Genomic DNA, 21,716 nt, shown 5'->3' with positions numbered 1-21,716 from the left:
ATTAAAGCATGACTTAGACTGGGCTCTTCTGATTTTTATTTTATTTTAGTTTTTGGTATCTGTTAGCTTGAGTGACAGTGGTGTTACCCAAATAATTTCCCATGTCAGGCCTTTCATGTATGGAGCATCTTCCACGTAGAACCATATGCATATTCTGGGCCAAATACCTGGGATTAACCAGTATATAGTATATATGGGTCCCAGTCTAGCACAGTATTCCCAGTTAGAAAGAAGAAACTGAAAGAAAGTCAAAAGAAACACTTAATAACCTTTATTCCCCTATTGAGATATGATGCTGAAATATGAAACATCATGGGAAAGTGAAATGAGACAGTATTGCAATATGATAGCTGTATGCAGTGGCCAAATAAAACTTGAATAATCCTAATTGTGTTGTTTTGCACCAGTAACTAATTGGGGGTGCCATGGGGAAAGCTAAAGGGTAAAAAGGGGGAATGAAAGTCATACGTTGTCTCCCTTGAGTGGCGGAGTCTGGTGAGGTTGGGTCCAGGGTCCAGTAAGATTGTTGCAGTGAAGAGAGACAACTACTGGGATGGGGTTCCTGAGATTTCAACAGTGGAACAGTTCAGATGACAGTACCATTCATCAAGACTGGTGGCAGTGGCAGAGGTTTGAGAACAAAGCCAACTGCAAAGGCTGGGGCTTAGGATGCCCTTTTTAAAAAGCATATTTACCATTAGCTGGAAGAGTTGTGTTATTGGACAAATTACATGCAAAGTTGGGTTCCACGTTGATATAGGTCAAGAATACAGGGTTTCATTTCTTATTAGTAAGTCTGAATTTTTGTGTGAAGGTGCCCAGGTGAAGCAGGAAGATATAGGCATGTAAGGTCAGCCAATAGGAGCAGCTGAAACCTCTACGTAGGAGTGATTTACTTCAGTGTTGGCCCAGTTAAGGCCAGCCTGACAAAGGATGAGCAGAGGCTTGAGTGCTTTTCTTAAACTTAAATGATCTTAAACTTACTGCGTGTAACAATGCTTAACTCCTATGAGGAAAGGTTGAAGGAGCTGGGTATGTTAGGCTGAAGAGAAGAAGACTGAGAGGGGATATGATAACCATCTTCAAGTACTTGAAGGGCTGTCATATAGAGGAGAGTGCCGAGTTGGTTTCTGTTGCCCCAAAAGGTCGGACCAGAAGATACAGGTTTAAATTAAATCAAAAGAGTTTACATCTAGACATTAGGAAGAATTTTCTAACAGAGCGGTTCTGCAGTGGAACAGGCTTCCTCGGGAGGTGGTAAGTGCTCCTTCCCTGGAGGTTTTTAAGCAGAGGCTAGATGGCCATCTGTCAACAATGCTGATTCTATGACCTTAGACAGTTCATGAGAGGGAGGGCATCTTGGCCATCTCCTGGGCATGGAGTAGGGGGTCACTGGGGGTGTGGGGAGGGGAGGTAGTTGTGAATTTTCTGACTTGTGCAGGGGGTTGGACTACATGACCCTAGTGGTCCCTTCCAACTCTATGATTCTATGATTAACTCTATGTTAGATTCTGGTTTCAGTTCCTTGTCTTTTTCAGCATTGGGGACAGTAGTAAAGAATATGCAAACTTGTTTATGTATTTGAGTTTTGAGTAAGTAGTGCCTGCTGGCGCTATTTGAAAATGGCTATTGTAATGGTTAGAATGATTATGTCCTTATATGGGATTTAGTGACGGCCACAAGCACAGGAACCTTTAAAAGAGGAGTTAGCCAATGACTGACCCTGTCTTTCATTAATGTTTCTATTATACTCTCCACATGCAGATGCAGAATAACTCTTTAGGGCTGTTGATTCGGTAAAAACCAAACCGAAAAAATACCCAAAAATTCCAAATTCGGTAAAATTGGGTTTACTGAGTCCACGAAATCCAGGAGGTTGGCAAAGCCAAATTTGCCATTCCTGAAAAACCAGGATAAAATCTGGCATTTTGGAGAACGTCTGTCCGCAGCTCCTGAGGGGCATTTTTGCAGGTAGAGGTCCCAAATTTTCAGGGTAGCTAGAAGGGACTCTCCTTGCAAGACCCCCAAGTTTGGTAAAGATTGGGTCAAGGTGTCCAGAGTTATGGGGTCTGGAAGGGGTCACCCCATCCTCCATTGAAAAGCGTTGGCAAAGTGGCGGTGTTCAGATGCTTTAGTGTGATCTTTGCAATGTATCTCAATGGGGAAGCCGGGCTTTAAATGGTGGGAACGTTCGCCCCAGCCTCCATAGAGATACAATGTATTCGGATCTCTATGTTTTCCCAAGAGTTCTAAATTGGTTAGGGGGCGGGGTGGGGATCTTGTGCATCTGTGTAGCTCCCTGCTAGGAGAAACACATCCTTGAACTGCCTTTTGGGATCTGTAGTATTTCTCCATAACAGAGCACAAAGTCACCCAGGCTTGTGTGAAACTGACTGTGGCCCTTGCTGACATGCAAATTTGTGACAATTGGTTGGTTTGATTAAATTTTAAAGTCATTGGCTATTTAAAACGATTGGCTGTTTTTGTTGTTATTCAAAATGTATTAAGGGGCACATGTAAGAGTTTCCCCAGAGAGGATGACAGCAGTTTGATTTTCATGGCAATGGCATGAGAGGAAAGGATAAAAAGCTCCTTTCCTTCTCTCCTAAATCGCAACCCTAGAAGCTATGTTCAGTTTTTAAAATTGATTAAAAAAAAAAATCTCTGAACTATGATACTGGCAATGTTCAGTCCTGTCCTTAGGGAACAGGAATGAAACACCAGTGACATGGAAAGCGCAGAGGAATCTGGTGGCAGCTCTGCAAGCCTTGTCAATCCTTGCATGCCCAGGACAGAAAGGCCCCCAAGGTCCCTGCTGTATGTGGTGACTGCCCAACAGCATTTCATTTGTTAGTTATATAGTTGTGTCTATTCTGGTTCCTTGAGTTGCCAGATGTCTCCCTGTACCCATTCTGCAAACAAGAATGGGAATGCTTTACCCTCTCTGCCTGAAATTTGGCACCTATATAGGGATGGTCGTGTTCACCTCTCCTCTGAAGGCTGTGACATCTATCTGGCTGATCTGCATCAGGGCCTGTGCAGCCTTATAGTCAGCAGGCTGGGCAAGGTGTGTTAAGCGAGGCTAACCCCCTTGGTTGGAAGGATGGTTCAGGTTGGTCAGAGTAGCTTGGGAGAATTGGCAAGTACCCAGAAGGCATTGGTTGTGGTGGGTTGTCACTGCCTTAGGATAGAGTGCCAGTTTAGAGGAAGGGTGGATGTGTCTGGCTAATGGCAGCCATAGTAAAACTGCCCAGTGCCGCTCGCCTCTTAAAATAAGCTTTCATCCCGTTCATTGGCAGAGAGAACAAAAAAAGGACAACAGAAAAAAAGAGGATGATCAGCCATACATGTCAAATATCCAACACCATCTCTGAACGTCTCTTGCCTTGAAAATCCTATGGGGTCACCATAACCCAGCTGTGACTTGATGGCAAAATTACACACACACACACACACACAAAGGAGCAGAAGAACCAAGATATATAATGTAAAAGGTAATAAAAGGAAGAGGACTGAGCTCTGATTTCTGAGAAAGAAAAAGATCTATTCTTCTAGTGATGGGATTTCTCCCTAATTCAAGGAGTCTTCCTCTGAGGCAGGGGATGTTTCTGTCAGGGGAAGGGCCTTTTTTTATCTGCAAAAGGCTTCTTGTGCTGACAGAAGCATGGCCATTAATGGAACAGGTCTGTGGGATCCAACCCAGGAAAAGGGGAAGAAACTGAAACCCTAAAAGAGGAATTTAAAAGATATAACAGAAGTGACAAAAACTACCCAAGAAAGCAAAGGAAGTAAGAGAAGAACCATCAACAATAGCTAAGGCTGAAGAAACATCCAAGAAAAGGTGTACAGAGAAAAGGTTTTGCTGGAAGAATATCATTGGAAATGTGGGCCACAGCAGCCTCAGCAGAATTAAAAGAGAGGCACAAGAAGAGAACTGTTAAAAAGGAAACTGAGATGCTTGGAGGGGGGGAAAGCACTCAAGAAGATGAGAACAAAAAGTGGATCGGAGGAAGCATATGCTGATAGCCTGAAGGTGGTGGAGTTACTCCTTTGTATTCAGCTGGGAATAATTTAGGCCTGGTCTGAACTCTATAGTACCCACATTCTAGGCTAGGGTTGCCAAGTTCCTCTTCACTACTGGCAGGAGGTTTTGGGGCGGAGCCTGAGGAGGGCGGGCTTACGGAAGGGGAGGGACTTCAATGCCATAGAGTCTAATGGCCAAAGCAGCCATTTTCTCCAGGTGAACTGATTTCTATCAGCTGGAGATCAGTTGTAATAGCAGGAGATCTCCCGCTAGTTCCTGGAGGTTGGCAACCCTATTCTAGGCTAGTGACATGGAATCTGGTAGGAGTCATTTCCATGAGTGTTGATCAATGTAAAGGTTAATCTGCATTGCAGGATTTTAAAAGAAACTTCCCTCAGAGCTTCAGTGGTTTTTTATGCCATAATACAGGGGTCCCCATCTGTTTTGAATCTGTGGGCACCTTTTGAATTCTGGCACAGGGTGGTGGGCACAACCACAAATTGGCCACTTAGGAGAAGGAGCCACACACGTACACAGAGGATGTGCAAGGAACAAGAGGAGTAATCTTCAAAATACACTGGGAAAGAGAGAGAGAGAATAAAACCAAGACTGTGGTGGCAGCCGTTGCCAAAGCATCAGATCTCCAATAGTGAATCAAAACTCCTGCTGGGCAGGAGCCCCACTTGCCCCCAACCAGAGTGTAAGAGAGGTGGTTTGGAGCAGTGGACTCTAATCTGGAGAACCACTTTTGATTCCCCACTCCTCGACTTGAGCGGCGGAGGCTAATCTGGTGAACTGGATTTGTTTCCCTGCTCCTACACATGAAGACAGTTGGGTGACCTTGGGCAAGTTACAGCTCTCTTAGAGCTCTCTCAGCCCCACCTACCTCACAGGGTGTCTGTTGTGGGGAGGGGAAGGGAAGGTGATTGTAAGTCGGTTTGAGTCTCCCTTAAGTGGTAGAGAAAGTCAGCATATAAAAACCAACTCTTCTTCTTCAACCACTTTCCAAAAACACTTGTCTGGTGTCAGGAAAGGTATTGGCAGGCTCCATGGTGCCCAAGGGTGCTACATTGGGAACCCCCTGCCAGAAGAGATTGCAAACTTCCTAAAGATAGCTGTAGAGGACCATAGAAAAAGATGGCTAGATCATCTGAAAAAAAGGGAGACTGTTTGGAATCAAAACTTTATGGACAACTGCTACTGAAAGCCTCATTCCCCTGGAGAATATAATGCAAATATTCTGAATGCTATGGGCCAAAAATATCACACGAAATCACAGAATTCTTGAAGTGGACTTGTGAAATGGTAAGTTATAAGTTCAACACACCCAATGCACACGGTAAGTCTTATGAATGAACAAATATGTCACGTCAAGTGAAACCAGAAATGTTTCCATGATGCCTTTATTATCTAGTCTAAATTTAATTGGCCTGTTACACTTAAACATTTACCTCTCATGCCTAATTAAACATGGCAAATCCCAACTCAGTTTTGCTAATCAAAATTGCCACCCAAGTTCTCATTAGCATTTTGAAGGGGAAAAGGAATGCCTTTTTCTTAGTGAAAATGCTAATAAAAGCATGTGGAACCCACTTCTGTGTGAAAGGTTAAATCCCCTCTTCTCTTATGACGTGGACAATATCTAAATCACAGCTGTGCTTGCAATTTACCTTTCACAGACTGAAATCATAATTTTGCCGCTTGTTCTGGCCTAATTTTAATACTTTGTGACTTGGATCCATCTTAGTGTTCCTGCAAATGGGACAGTTCCCACCCCCCATGGAGCATGACCCCCTTCTCTCCCTGCTGCAGCCCAAGTTGCCCCTCCAAATGCTGTTTGATGGGGCATCTTGGGCTTCAGTGGGGTTTGGATTGCACTCCTGGTCTGTCTACTCTGGATTGGGAAATTCCTGTAGATTTAGGGGCAGAGCCTGGGGAAGGAAGGGTTTGGGGAGGGATTAGAGCTCAGCAGGGATATAATGCCAGAGTCCACCCTCTGAAGCTGCCATTTTCTACAGGGTAACTGATCTCTGTGGAGATCAATTGTTTTTAATGGATGGCCTCCAGGCTCTACTGGGAGGTTGGCAATTCTATGTACTTTGCAGGAAAAAACTGTTCTGTCTGCAGAAACAATTTGGTGACTCCAAACCAGTATGTGTATTGTACTCCTGAGCATTCAAGGCATTTCACATGCATTATCTTATCATCCTTATGATAACCTTGTAAAGTAGGCCAATAAGCCAGTATTGTAGGTGGAAGGGCTGACAGAATGTAGCTTGCCTAAAGCAACTTAATAGGTACAGGGGGAGTCAGACTGGGGACCTCATTCTTTTAGTACTCATACTTCACCAGCTCTCAGCAGTTAATCTTAAGTTTATTTCTCAGTTCCTAAGTGTTGGTTTAAGCGAAGTGTTTTTTTTTATTCCTGAGCATGGGCTAAAACAGTACTTCTAGCAATGTTGCTGTGTTCAGTCAAAGAGTTGTATCACCATCTGGTGGAAGAAAAGGACAATTATTTCAACCTTTTTGGTTGTCTGCTTTATTTTGATGCCACCCAAGAGGCTGTATTATATAGCCATGAGTCGTTCTCTAGAAAAATCATTACAATTCTAATCCTTATAAAATCAAGATAATTAAGTTCATCAATACAATATTTGGCTTTAACAATCTCTTGGTGCAAAGTCCCCAAATTTCAAAATTATCAGATGAACAAATGGCTGAGCAACACTTTAAACATTGGAGGCAAACAGGCCCATTTTTGTTGTTCCCCACAAATTTTGTTGAACTGAAAAATGTAGTTTAAACATATCTTTTGGGGAGCTATTTAAACATCCTGCAAAAGTTGTGGGGCCTCCAAAATGGTCACTCTTATGAGAGACCTCCGGACCATTTAGAGGGTAGTAGTAGTAGTAGTAGTACCCAGCTTGCTGGGGGTAAAGGGAAGATGACTGGGGAAGGCACTGGCAAACCACCTGTAAACAAAGTCTGTCTAGGAAACGTCGGGATGTGACATCACCCCATGGATCAGGAATGACCCGGTGCTTGCACAGGGGACCTTTACCTTTACCTGGTAGTAGTATAATTTATTGCAGTCCTTGACAGCAGGACAACCATTTAGAGGGTTGTATTTCTTCCAATATTAATCTGATAAGGTACACAGAGAGGATCAAACTTGTAATGCTGAATCAATACCTCTAATTCTTAACATGGTTCAATCTGTGAATACTTAAATCCAGAGACTGGAGTCATGAACAGCCAAGACGAATCTTTCTACAGACCTGAAAAACACCCCAGGTTTGCAGAAAAACTGGAAATTAAAAACACAAACAAAAACATGAGAGGTTAAAAATCCTCACAATATTAAAACCAGAAACTGTAGCTTTAAGAAATGAAAGTCCTCAGTGGTCATTGCTAGGCAACCATGACAGTATTGCTAGCATTCAAATCTTTGTTTCTGTCAGTAAAAGGGAGGGGCAAGGACTTTTCCAAGGCTATTTGGACTTTTGAAGGAGAACTGATTGGGACCAGGACCAGCAATAACCACCAGGAGGGGGAAATGAAATGCCCCATTCAAGTCCTTTCAGGTCCTCTCCTTGTAGTGTACATAAATTCAGATTCTGAGCCACAGTGTTGAGATTTAACTTCTGGACGTATTTATAACAACTTATTTTTACTGCTGTAATAAGTATTGAAGTAATACTTGAGAGAGTGGTGGGAGAGGAGCAGTTGGAAGGTGGGTGGGAAGGCAGAGGATCTTCAGGAAGAAGGTTATCAGCCAAGGCCAATTAAGAGTTAGGTGAGTGAGAAGCTGAAGAAAAGCAAGGAGGGTTCACCATTGAGGAGGAGCCAGAAGAAAGAGCACAGATAGCATAGGCTGAGTCTGCCAAATGAGATGGAAAGAGTGCCTCAGCGAGAAGCCTAAGAAGAACTGGCTGGAGGTGGAGGAGTGGGGAAATCGGGCCTTTTTATTTTAATAGTGTGAGTGACTGTTAGAAACCTATCTTGGCAAGAGTCCTTTAGTGTGGGACAGTGATGCAAATATTTGATTTGCAGTTGTTTAAAAATAAACCTCTCTCTATATTTTTTTCTATTTAAGAATTAAGTCTTTATTTCTCGAGGACCTGATTGACAACCTGGTGAGGCTTGCAAACCCTTTGGGGTCTTGTCACAATTCAAAAATTACAATATTGAGGAATTTTCTAAAGTTCAGAGTTGCCCTTTTAATGTTTTTTTTTTTTTTAATCTAGTGCTTTCGAATGTTGGCATCTTTTGATAGTTTTCATTTCGGCAGGCTTCAGATATGAAACCTCATAAACAGTCAAATACTATTATCACTGCATATTATGACCATTTACCAAATACTGATATATTTTTAAAACATATCAATTGTAAAATATTGTCAAATAACAAATACTATTTCATGCCAACCATTTAAACTGTCTGGTATGATATACCAGTTCTTTTCAAACTATCATTTAAGGAAACCTGGACTCTTTGGGAGCTCACCAGGATTCTTCAATGAGAAGACCATCCTCAATGGATACAAAACGATCCTTGACAGACAATTTTATGTACAAAATACAAAATATTCCCTAAAAGTAGACAGTTTGAAAACCCTTTCACCATCAGCTGTCAGTAGTACTGTCAAATACTAAATAGTAGGGAATGTCAGTGTCGAGGCTTGCCCTAGCCCTGCCTTCTCATGGGGTGAAGACTCCTCAGAAACCTTCTCAGAAGAAGATCTTCCCATGGTTTCCACTATGCCCAAAGCTGTGTGTGCTCCAGAAGCAATTTGGGAAGACCCTGTGCCTTCTCTCTATCAGCAAGCTCCCGTAGCACCAGAAAACGAGGAAACTCCTGAGTGGACCTGTCCACCTCCTTCACCTCCAGACTCTCTCCCAAGACCCTGAGAGCAGAGGGCCAGAGCTGAAGTGGACCAGGCATGCTTGGCAGCTCAAGGTCTCCCACACTCTAGCCTGTCTCAGGAGGAAGAGAAAGCTCTATAGCTCTTTTCAGGATTTGGGACATAGCTACAGGAAAGGGAGGGGATCTCAGTTCAGCTATATAATCCTGCTGATGTTTGCCAACTTTTGATGGTTTAAAATTTCCTTTCAACCAGCTTTAGCCTAGAAAGTAGCTGGTTGATGAACTGCAGTTTTCTAGGGCCTGTCTGTATTTTGTGGAGAGCCCTAGCCTCCAGCCTCAGCTCCTGCTTTGACCTTTGGAACTTGGCCAGTTTATTTCTTGCCTACCTGTTATAACCTGTGATCCTAGAACCTTGCTGCCAGATTGCCAGAACAGGCAATGGAAGAGGACTACTTCACCTGTTAAGCCAAGTATAGGGTTGTACCCCCCGCAAAAAAAAGGTAAATTTTGGGTTTGGGTTTATTGGGCCTGATTTTTTTCAGTAAACCTGGAATATGCCCAAACCGGTAAATATTGGTATTCAGCTGATTTCCGAGTTTACCAAAAAATTCGGGTCCATTATAATCTATGGGGATTTTTTTCAAAGCTCCCCAAATTTGCAGCATGGCTGCAAGGGACTCTCCTTAGATGGTCACCAAAGTTTGGTGAACTTTGGAACAGGGAGTCCAATTTTATGGACCCACAAAGGGGTCACCCCATTCTCCAGGCATTTGCGAGCTGAGCTGTCCATCCATTTTCAGGTTCAGAAGTTCAATGTTGCTGAGGTCCGGCAGAAAAAGCCAATAGGCGGGCTAGTGCCTCAAAGTCTGGGGGCTCCGTTCATATCTGGGGTGCATAGCATGATGTCCATGCAAATTAGTTTCCAAACTGAGGAAAATGGCTTAAATGCAAGAAATATAATGCACGGAAAACATTTCTTTTGGTGGCAAATGACATCCTGTGAACAATCCTTTCTTGTGGTAATCAAAAATCTGATTTCAAGAGATGGGCACGGTGCGGGGAAACAAAGACTCTGTCCATGTGCTATGGGTGAGGTGGAGATGATGATACATGTTTTTTCAATGCCAATATTATAAGGTTAAGCTTGTTTATCCTATAATAGCTAAATTCATGGTAAGTTCAGAGCAGGTATGGCTGGAAAAGTGATTAATTGGTGAAAATCACATGATCTCAAAACAAGTGGCCAAATTATGTGCTTGTGTGTAAAAGCACAGAGCAAGAACGGGGTTGCTGGAAAGGACGGAGAACTGTAATAAGTATAGAAATACTGCTCCCAAGTTTTACACTATTTGGCCTAATTAGTATTTTATCTGTTTTGTTAGCAATTCTTGAAATATGAGAATTTAGGTTTTTGGAAATGTAGCATAGATATGCAATATGACATTTTCTGGTTTATGACTGCAATAAATTATTATTATTAAAAGAATAATCTGCTGTCAAATACTGTCCAATATCAATGTTTAAATTGAAATCCTGCTGGTTATCAAGTGCAGGTATCAAAGAGTTGCTGAATATTCAGTAGTGCAGAGAACATGTGACATTCACATTTGTGAAGGATAATTTTGGGAACCAAATAACTTCTATTTCTTGTACATATCTTTGCTGAATTTGCCTCTTTAAGACAAGTGGTTCCCATTATTTTACTAGTTCTGCTCCTGAGCCTTTAATAGCAACCAGACATGCTGACAGCAGGTGTCGCTATGCTGACATTTGAGACAAAATTTAGTATTCCAGCTGCACTCTTTAAAGACAGTTTACTGTCTGTGTTAGCACATATATGGACTTGTAAACTGGACAATCCCATCCCTCAAAATGACTTCATAGCTGTTCTAATCAAGTTAAATGGTAGGATCCTCTTTCTGCAGTTGTAAATATAATTTTCTCTTCTCTTCCCAACAAACAAAAGCAGACTTGAGAAATACAATTCACTTGCCAGTGAGAGAAATGCGGGCCTCATGGAACTTGCAATTCAGGACAGGGACTGACCTTAATCATGACCCAAAGAAAAACATTACAAGCAACCTCCCAGTGTCACAGTTTTGAAATGAAAAGTGAACACGTAACCCCCCCACCCTGGAAAAAAAACAATCCTGAATGGGAATGGAAGACATACTGAGAAGGATGACTTCCATATAAGTATAAATTTTCAAACCAGAGATTTCATTTCTGAGATCTTTCCCCCATTTAAGGTGAAATCTTTGGTTAGCACCAACACTGATGTTCATCAAAATTTCATATGTTTCAGTAAATATATGTTCTTGGCCCTGAATCATTATTTCTTCGAACTTTATAAGTTTCCTTAAAATTGTCCCCTTATAAATTTTAAAACAAAAAATCTGTAAGTACTCAAAAATGGTTATACTGCCATAACTTATTGGAGTAACTGATGCATGTGTGTGTGTGTGTGTGTGTGTGTGTGTGTGTGTATCCATTGATAGGTTTCTACTAAGTAGGTCCCAAGCATGGAGTAAATTGTTAATAACAAAGTTGTTATAATTATATTCATTGTTCCTTACAAGTTTTTAATGGCATGTTTACAAAGTTTGTTCAATAGCTATCCCAGAAATATCACTGTTGTTTATTATCCATTTAACAATCAAGTTAACTTTGTACCATCATGGTACAGTAAGAGATTTGGTGTGCCTAGACTTCCTTCAAGGTATTTACCTTGGGCAGTTGACCTGCTTATCCTGTGCTTTTTATTCTCCCAGATAAAGTTGTTTATCAAACTTTGCCATTTTCTTAAAATTTTGTCTGGGATTACTTTTGATAAATTGATTAATAGATGGCTGAACTTTACTATGATTATTATTTTAACTGCATTTATGCATCCCAATAAGGATAAATTGAGAGTTTTTCATACAATTCTTATCTGGAGAACCAGGTTTGATTCCCCATTCCTCCACATGAGCAGTGGACTGTAATCTGGAGAATGAGGTTTGATTCCCCACTCCTCCACATGAATCCTGCTTGGTGACCTTGGGCTAGTCACAGTTCTCTCAGAACTCTCTTAACCCCACCTACCGTGTGTCTTTGTGTGTGTGCGGGGTGTGTGTGTGGAGAATGTTGATTGTAAGCTGCTTACAGACTCCTTACAGTAGAGAAAAGCAGGGTATAAAATCCTCCACCAACAACAAAAAACAAATTTACTTTTAATAGTGGTAAGTGCTTTCAAATTTATTTTTAAACAATTGGCACTGCCCTAAATATGTAATATGTTTACTGTTAATTTTCATTGTCATAATCCAATTTAAAGGAGGTTAATTATTTATATTCATATTGGAAAAGGAGCTAAGTTTAGCTTTTATCCCACAACATTGTTACAAGGCTTTCTATGTTTTTGCTAAAAATTTCTATTTCTGATAAAAACATCACAGTATCATCTGCAAATACATTGAGTTTGTACAGATGTGTTTGAATCTTAACTCTTGTTATAGTCTAGAACTCTCTTATTAAACATGCAAATAGTTTTAAAGATATATTAAAAGTAAGGCTGACAAAGGTCAACCCTGCTTCAGTGCCCTGTTCATCTCAACAGGAGATGTTGCATCATAGATAGTTAATTTCACTATAGAGCTAAACTAAAATGTTTTGTCCCAAGCATTAACTTTCTCCCCAAATCAAAAAACATCTAGACACGTCAGTAGAAACTGGTGTTCAACACTGTTGGTGTCTAACAAGAGAAAAGTTGAATCCATCTTGCTTAATTTAACAAATTCTATTAAGAATAACTTTTCTAATATTTGTGGTTGCTGATCTGCCTGGGATAAGACTTATCTGGTCTGGTAAGAGATATTTACTTATATTTTTAACTCTTCTAGCCAATATTGTTTAAACCTTGAATTCATAGTTTAGGAGGCAAACAGGATGGTAAGAACTTATACAAGTTAAAGCTTTCTTGAGCCTTAACTTATACAAGTTAAAGCTTTTCCTAGGTATTACAATAATTTTTTACTCTGTCCATGTTTGGGACAATAATTTTTGACTCTGCCCATGATTGGGGGAATTATTTATCTCTAAAAATTGTGTTTACTGCAGCTAATAACAGCTGGGCTACTACAATCATGATCTAGGTTTGGCAGAGCTTTGGAGTCAGCCTATCAAAGCCTGGTGCCTTGCATCTATTACCTCTTGTAATATAATTGATGTATCTAGCATCTGTTGGTCTTGTTAATGATGGGTGTGTGTGAGGTTTTTTATTCAGTCTGTCCTTATTTGAGAAGGACTCCACTATAGCAGAGTGCAGTCCTTCAAGGTGATATCATCAGTAATGTTCTCTTGACTAAATATTCTCAAAATATTAGAAAAGGCTTCCTAAGAAGGTCAAGAAAACTATTAGTTAGTGTACAAAATCATCTCTGCTCTCTCCACCACCAAACATGCGTCTTAACTGGCCCAAAGGTGGAACACCAGCCTACACATGTCTTTCTCATTAGTGTAACATGTTCCAATTCACAGATGTTTCTTGGGATCTATATGGGAGAGGTTTTGAGGGACCTATTCTTTAGATGCTACACACAAAGTCCCCTCTTAAGTCTGTCATGCCCCTCCTTCAAGACAAGATTCATTTCCATCTATCTTTGTTCTATCTATTTATCTATTAAAGGGTGGTTAGCAACCTTTAAATCTGATAATAAAAAAGAGTAAAGGGATTAGTTCAGTTCTTTGAATTGTTAACTGGCGAACCAGACAGAAAACCAGACAGTATCCTAACTCAAGCATTCTAATGTGAAGTCAACCTTATTCCTAGCGAGACCTAAAGCACGCTCATGGCTCTTTAAAATTGTCACATCTTTTGTAACAAGAGATTCCCTCCCTCATCCAATTAGAGGATCTGAACTAAACACTTTAAAAGGCTTTGCCTATGCAAAACTATTTAGCAGCAGAGTTCTCTAGGATTTATCTACTAAAGGGTGATTAGCAACCTCTAATTCTGATAATAAAAAAGAGTAAGGGGATGAGTTCAGTTCTTTGAACTGTTAACTAGCAAACCAGACAGAAAACCTGTAGAAACGGTTAGCTTTTATTGAGATCAGAACTTGTTTTCTTTATTAAAAGACAGAAGAAAATACACACAAATAAAAATTAACCCTACAATTACTGTGAAGATGAATACTAAATTTATCAAGGTTCCTAGCATTGCTTAATCATACTAGAGCAGTAATAGTTTAAAAAGTAAATCAAGTTTCAGCTTTTGTCTCATTGCTTTTAGGGATTATCAGTAAGGCCAAAAACCTCACCTACAGTGCAATCCTATGAAAGGTTACACCAGTCTAAGCCCTGTTAGTCTACTTCCATCCAGAGAAATCTAATGTACTCGTCACAGTAATGTTATAGAACATTATCAACCTTATCTTTCTCTAAATCTGTTCTGTCATAATCATGTGATCATTATCTAGAAAACTGATCAGTTCATAACTAAATATGAGATAATCAACAAAATTGGCAAATCAGCCAATCAGCAGTTAATCTAATTTTTCTGTAACTGTTCCAGTTAGCTATTAAAGATGAAAGCAACTTGAAACAAACCAAGTTCATTGACAGCTGAAAAGAGTTTGAACTCTCGGTTATCTTGCAAACAGCAAGAAAAGGTTAATGATATCATAGCTACCACCAAGAAATAAAAAAGTTGCAGAGAAACAGTGTGTAGAAATATATTATCAAAAATGGGTACCAGGTCTCTCTGTATACAGAAAATACCAAAACAAATCAGAAACGCACAACCATAATATAATAGATTCAAATTATCACCATATAACACAAATCAGAATTACCTGGCCAAATGTGTTTCGACCAAGTCTTCTTCAGTGGTCATTAACTCCATTAAAACATTGCTAGAATACAAGAACTACATACTAAATAAAGAGCCAGGGCTGTTCTCCATCACAATAGACAAACCTCATCCTGGAAGCAATGTTAATGTTTGTGTGCTTCCTTGAAGCACCTGGCTGGCCACTGTGTGAACAGACTGCTGGACTTGATGGACCTTGGTCTGATCCAGCATGGCCTTTCTTATGTTCCTAATAATTCCTCCACAGGGGAAAAAAACATTTTATTAAAGTATCCTGGAAGCAATGTTGATATAGCAGATTGCCTCCACAAGAAAAAAGCTTTTTGCTCTAATACCACACCAGTCCTGGCTCCAGAAATTCTTTTCCTGCCAAATAACAAGTGTAGCCACTACACTTTGGAGGCTGCAGTCCTATGAAAACATGAATGAAGCCTCATTGAATTCAGTGGGGAATACCTCCAAGTTGATGTGAGAACTAGGAGGTGGTACATTTGCAACCTGCATCATGTTTCCACATTGAAGCTAAATGATGCCTCCATGTTTGAACGCAATGTATCTCTACCAGATACCAGTGATAAACAATGGAGGGTTGTGTAGGGTTCATGCCCTGCTTGTGAACTTTGAGAAACATCTGCAGGACCACTATTGGAAACAAAATATTAGATCACTTATCTGATCATGTAAGGCATCCTCCTGTTATTCATCACATTTATTTTTTGAAATATCATTTGAAGCCTGGAAAAAACATCAGCCTCATTAAGAGAACAAACAGGAATATTCTTGGTAGGCATTACAATTTACTTTAGCAACACTTCATAAACAAATGTTGTTATACTGCCTTCTCAGGATGAAGGAATAGCAAATAATTGATGGAAGGGGGGGAAAGCCGCACCCAAGTTAATATGCTTTGAATATCCTGGACCTTTTCCAGTTCATGTATGATCTTGGTGTTCCCTGTGCCTCATTTGAGGGGGTGACAGCATATTGCATTTCCTTGTGAACTAATCATATGTAATGGTACAAATCATCTCCCACAGATTTCAAACTAATTTATTGAACAGAGTAACACTTTAAGATCATGTCATGTGAGATTAAAAAACAACAACACTACATACAGGCTTTTGCCCAGCCCTCCCAAATACTTGCTGACTTCTTTTAATACTGCAAAAATGTGGTATGCCTCAGGTAATCGCATGCAAGAGAGGCCAGAACTCCTGCAGCTTTAATAGTTGTGTAGATGCAGTGGCCTTGCCAGGTGCAACTTGTCCTGAAACAATGCTGCAAGGATAAGATATCTGCATTAGCTTGGCTTCCCCAGCTGCACAGGCCTTAAAGATACAGGAGCTCTGTTTGTCCTTGCATCTAGTCTCTTTTAGCTTGTCCTAACTGTAAAGGCTCTGATACTTGGATAGTATTGTTATAGAGAGTGATTGCCCTGGGTAAAACCACTTGTAATCAACCTCAGAGGGTGTCCCATGAGGTATGAACTGAGGTATGAATAGTTCTTGGAATCTGATGTGTAGGGATCAAAAGGATTTGTGTAAGTATTCTATATGCATCATTCCATAATACTAAATATCTTGCACATATCTTTAGTCTGTGCCCATAAATGAGAATCACAGTTGGTGATATTTACTATAGAAACTAGCTCCAATGTTGCACTCTTACACTCATTTGTAGCGTGGCTCTAATGCATGTACTTCAAAGTCTAGTGATTCAATGGGAATTACTCCCAAGTAAGTATGCAGCCAAACTTGGATATATGCACCATTGAATTTAAAGCGATTGTGTGTGTTAAGTGCCGTCAAGTTGCTTCCGACTCATGGTGACCCTATGAATCAATGCCTTCCCAAACATCCTATCTTTAACACCCTTGTTCAGGTCTTGCAAATTGAAGGCTGTGCCTTCCTTTATAGAGTCCATCCATCTCTTGTTGGGTCTTCCTCTTTTTCTGCTGCCTTCAACTTGACCCTAGTATGCATGTATATAGCCCACTTTGCCAAAAGATTTGTCTGATTTTTTTTAAGATCTGAAGCTAATATCTGTCATTTATCTTTTTTCTCATTAAAATGTTTCTTGAGCAGTGAACCTACAGCAATGTTATAAGAGTCAGGTTTATGTGGGTTTTAGAATAAAATATGTATGTTTATTTATGGTAAGGGGCACAGAAGGAGCCTTAGCTATTAAAGATCATACCAACCTCCTTCAGTCGGTGGAGAATCGTAAATGACAGTTGCCACATATAGTCATATGGGAAAGTAAGGCTAGATGGGAATTTATTTATTTAGTAGGATCAGTTGCTTCTGTTCACACAGTGTAAAATGACTGAATACTACCACCAAATGAGTACCTGGCACAGAGAGAGCCCACCGTGAGGCAAGATCTCAGGTGGTGGATATAGGATGCCATTGAGGATGGTGGAGTGGGAGGCAGATAGATCTCACCTCTGCAGCACAATCCACCCCAAAATAATGCAAGCCTCACTGAAATGAATGGGACCTCAGCCAGGCCAGTCATGATTTTACATTGTTCCTGTTAATGTTTGGAGGTTTCTGCAAGAGAACTCATGATGGGTTGTGCTATTAGTTATTATGGGAGGGAGAGCTGCCACATAGGGTTGCCAAATCCCTCTTTGCCATTGGTGGAAAGTTTTTGGGGCGAAGCCTGAGGAGGGCTGGGTTTGGGGAGGGGAGTGACTTCAATGCCATGGAGTCCAATTGCCAAAGTGGCCATTTTCTCCAGGTAATCTGATATCTATTGGCTGAAGATCAGTTGTAATAGTGGGAGCTCTCCAGCTATTATGTGGAGGTGGTCAACCCTACTGCCACACCACCCAGATTTTCCACAATGGATGAGCCCTAAGCAGGGCCATCTTAACGCATGGGCCCGATGGGCACTTGCCCGGGGGCTCCATGAGCGTAGGGGCCCTATGCTAATCTGTGTATGTTAAGTGACTTGCCATAAATAAATACTATTATTGACCATTTACTTTTTATTCCTGTGAGTGGTTGTCATAGGGGCCCCAGCACACTGGTTTGCCCAGGGGCCCATAGTGCTGTTAAGATAGCCCTGGGCCTAAGTAGGGTTGCCAGCTCCAAGATGGGAAATACCTGGAGATTTTTGGAGCAGAGCCTCAGGAGGGCGGGGTTTGGGGAGAGGAGGGACTTCAATGCCACAGAGTCCAATTGCCAAAGCAGCCATTTTCTCCAGGTGAACTGATCTCTTTCGGCTGGAGATCAGTTGTAATAGCAGGAGATCTCCAGCTAGTACTGTAATGTCTGTAATCATCATTGTATGCTTATGTGTTCAGTTTGCATAATTGTTCTTCTGGAAAAGCTAGGCCTAAAGTATAAAAACAGGTTTGGAATACTGTGTATTCATACCGCACACATGGAAACTTTGGGAACGTTGGCATCCATAACTATAAGAGGCCAATAGAACACGTTGCCTGGTACAGGCTTTCCCCTGTAGAGACAAACAGTGTCTTACCTTCACTGTTAGGAATGTGAATCACAAGACCAAGTGTTTGCTTAGAGACAGCTTCTACCAATCTCTATACACTATGTTAATTAAAGTAAGATAGATAACCAATGTCTAGTAAGTCTACGTATTTTGTAACACCCCTGACCAGAGGTTATATATGTTGTGGCAATCCTTTGTTCTGGTGTGCGAGCTGTCCTCCGCTTTTGGGAAGCTCCCACCCGGTATGTATTATTAAGCTTAATAAACAAACTGTTCTAAATTATCAACCTCTTCCTGTGTTATGGTCATTTGGAACTTCAAACCATTTCACAGTCATAACAGTACCTGGAGGTTGGCAACTCTAGCCCTAAGTCCTGATTTAGTGTCAGATTTTGCCATTATGTACTTGAAAAATCTTGTTCTGACAGTCAGGGGAAAGCTTGCAAGGGCTCAATGAGAGGTTCTGTGAACCAAAATATAAAGCACCTTGTGGCCACAGCTGATATTTCTTGTTTCCCCATCATCCCTTCAGTTTGTAAATCCAAGAGCGGTTTTATCCTACAGTCAATTCTGTGTGGGTAACAAATAGTGAAATGGAAAGGCTTGGGCACTTGTTTCTTTCTATGAGGTTGACTTTATTGTGAGTTGGTTCTTCATAAAGGAAACAGCACACAAACTGGAAATGAATATCCATGTGGTCTGCTCGAAAGTTAATTAGTCTGCACTAATTGATGTACAGGGATGAACTACAGGCAGTGTCAACTGGTATCTGTCAGATCTGATTTTCATAAGCTCTTAAGAAAGTCCAGCATCTGATATTATGTGCATATATGTGTGCTATTAAAATGCACACACAGTGAAATATGAACTTATTTGAAATCCAGGATTCTAGCAAAGGTCAGATACGGCATCAAGGCAATTAGAATTATGTTCTATAACCTTTCTCATGTTGTGTTGTGTTCAACTTTTGATTCGTTTAATAATCATACATAGTCACTGCAAAGAAAAAAAGTTTATCCATTTTTAATAACTGTTGTTGGACTGGATATGCCTGTGGGCTGGCTGATAGTACTATATAAAATACAATTTCTTCTGGCACTAATATTAGCAACTTGTTTCTATCTCCAGTGGAGCTTGTTGCCCTCTCTTAGTGGCTACTATTGAGAGCAGCTTGCCTGGATGATAAATCCATTCAGAAACTGGAACCAAGTCTTCTGACATAAGGTAAGAAGAACTGAAGTGTCCTTTATCCATGCCACCTTCTGTCTAGAGTCAGCAAAAGTAAAGAGATAAGGACAGGAGGTGTCCATGCATAACCCATCTCCTAGCTCAACAAAGCATGCAGAATTTGTTGAAAATGTTCCTGTAGTAGGCTTGCTAGCCCCCCGCCCCCGCCAGTGAAGATTTGCTGCCTCCGCTCAGCACAGCAGCAGGCTGACAGTATGACAGCACTTCCAGGGGAAACCCAGAAGTGACCTCCAGTCCTTTCTAGGAATTGGTAGAAACTCTGTGGTAATTTTCTAGAGAGGCATGATGCCACTTCCAGGTTTCCCGAGAAGTGATGTCACACTGTTACCAATGGGTGCCCGCCACCATGTCCCCACTGGTTTCCAGGCTCTGCCTTGCAACCTTGTCCAGTAGTGATACCTATATTGTAGCTAATCCCCAAAAGATTATGAAGCGCTTTGCAAATCACGGCTGCAGCAGTCTCAGGGAGGAATTAGACAAGTCGTAGGAGTCATGTGAATGCTTTGTTTGGGGGATGGACTACTGAAATGCAGCCACAGGGGACTGCAGGTTTGGTTGGATTTAGGAGAGAAGATATTCAGCCCTGTCTCCGTGAGCTGTTTGTCTAGTCAACAACCCTCTTTGGCTGCTTTTCCATCACAAGGTAAAACATTTAGGAGGTGGGGCTGAGGCCAGAACTGAAACTTGCCAAAGACCAGTCAGTGAGACTCATCCGGATTCCCTACAGGTGCTAGATATGGGAAAGAGCTTTAAACAGCTTGCTGGTTGAGGTAGGAAGAAAGGATCGTTTGCAATGGCAGATATGTTGCTGTTATGTTCACGGTGGATTAGTGAAATGGCTGTAAAACCATATATGCTAATATGTAGACAAATATCTGTGGGTTGTCCTGGTGTTCCACTTTTGCTGCAGCATTTGCTGCTGCTCTACTTTGACTGTGGATGAAGCTGGCAGATTTGAGCTTTATTTAGCAAATCCCTCGCCATCAGGATTTAAAGCTCCTTGCACTCGGCAGCATGCAGTGTCCAGAAGGCACCTTGTCTAGCAATCCACATAGGAAGAAGCACTTGGAGACAACCGCCAAGGGATACATCTGCTCCAGCAGGAGCCTGTCACATGTGATCAAGCGTGACTTCAGTCTCTGCTGTGACTAATTCGTTTGATTTTGAATGTACATGTGCTGAATTGAAGCTGTTTTTTAATTTGTGTTTTTGGGTTGCCAAACCAAGCCAAACTTCAAGATTCACAATAAAATTCAAGGGGATCCTCCTAAACTAGGGTTGCCAGGTCCCTCTTCGCCACTGGTGGGAGGTTTTAGGGGTGGAGCCTAAGAAGGGCGGGGTTTGGGGAGGGGAGAGACTTCAATGCCATAGAGTCCAATTGCCAAAGCGGCCATTTTCTCGTGGTTAACTGATCACTATCAGCTGGAGATCAGTTGTAATAGCAGGAGATCTCCTGCCACCACCTGGAGGTTGGCAACCCTATCATAAACTGGTACTTTGCATTTCTGCCCTGCAGATACAGCTGCTAAACTTCAGTTGGGGCCTAGAGGGCTGCTAGAGTTATAGCTAATCACCAGAGCGCAGAGATCAATTCCCCTGGAGAAAATGGCAGCTTCAGAGGGTGGACTCTAGGGCATCACATCCATGCTGAACTCTCTCTTTTCTCCAAACTCCACCCTACACAGTCTACACCCTCCAATCTCCAGGAATGTCCCTGCACAAAGTTGGTAACCCTACCTATAGAAATTGCTGTGTTAAAAACATGGCTGTAGGTGACAGCTTTGCATCAGTTGCATCTCTTAATAGAGGATTACTAAAGCTTGGTACTTTGCAGGCAGAAGGTGTCTATTCCTGGCATCTCCAGTTAAAAAGGATTTTGGATAGCAGAGCTAGCAAAAACTGAGGTCTAGGTGTGTCAGTCAGTGCTGACAATACTTAGCTATAAGGACTGATGGTCTGACTCTAGCCCTATTCACAGGTTACAGTGAGTAAACACATGTATATCTTGCATGTACAAGCACCCAAATAGTGCTTGCTAATGGTTCCTCATCTTCTTGGAGAGGAATGACAAGTGGAGTGCCCCAGGGATCTGTTTTGGGTCCTGTGTTGTTCAAAAGCTTTATAAATGACTTGAATTAAGGAATAGAGGGGATGCTCATTAAATTTGCAGATGCTTCTAAATTGGGATGGGTAGCAAGTACAGTAGAAGACAGAGCCAGGATATAGGATGATTCTGACAGGCTGTAAAACTGGGCTAAAACTAAT

Source organism: Euleptes europaea, chromosome 2, assembly GCF_029931775.1.
Source record: "Euleptes europaea isolate rEulEur1 chromosome 2, rEulEur1.hap1, whole genome shotgun sequence".
Lineage (NCBI taxonomy): Eukaryota > Metazoa > Chordata > Lepidosauria > Squamata > Sphaerodactylidae > Euleptes > Euleptes europaea.
The sequence above is the reverse complement of the archived record's forward strand: the minus strand, read 5'-3'. Positions refer to the sequence as shown.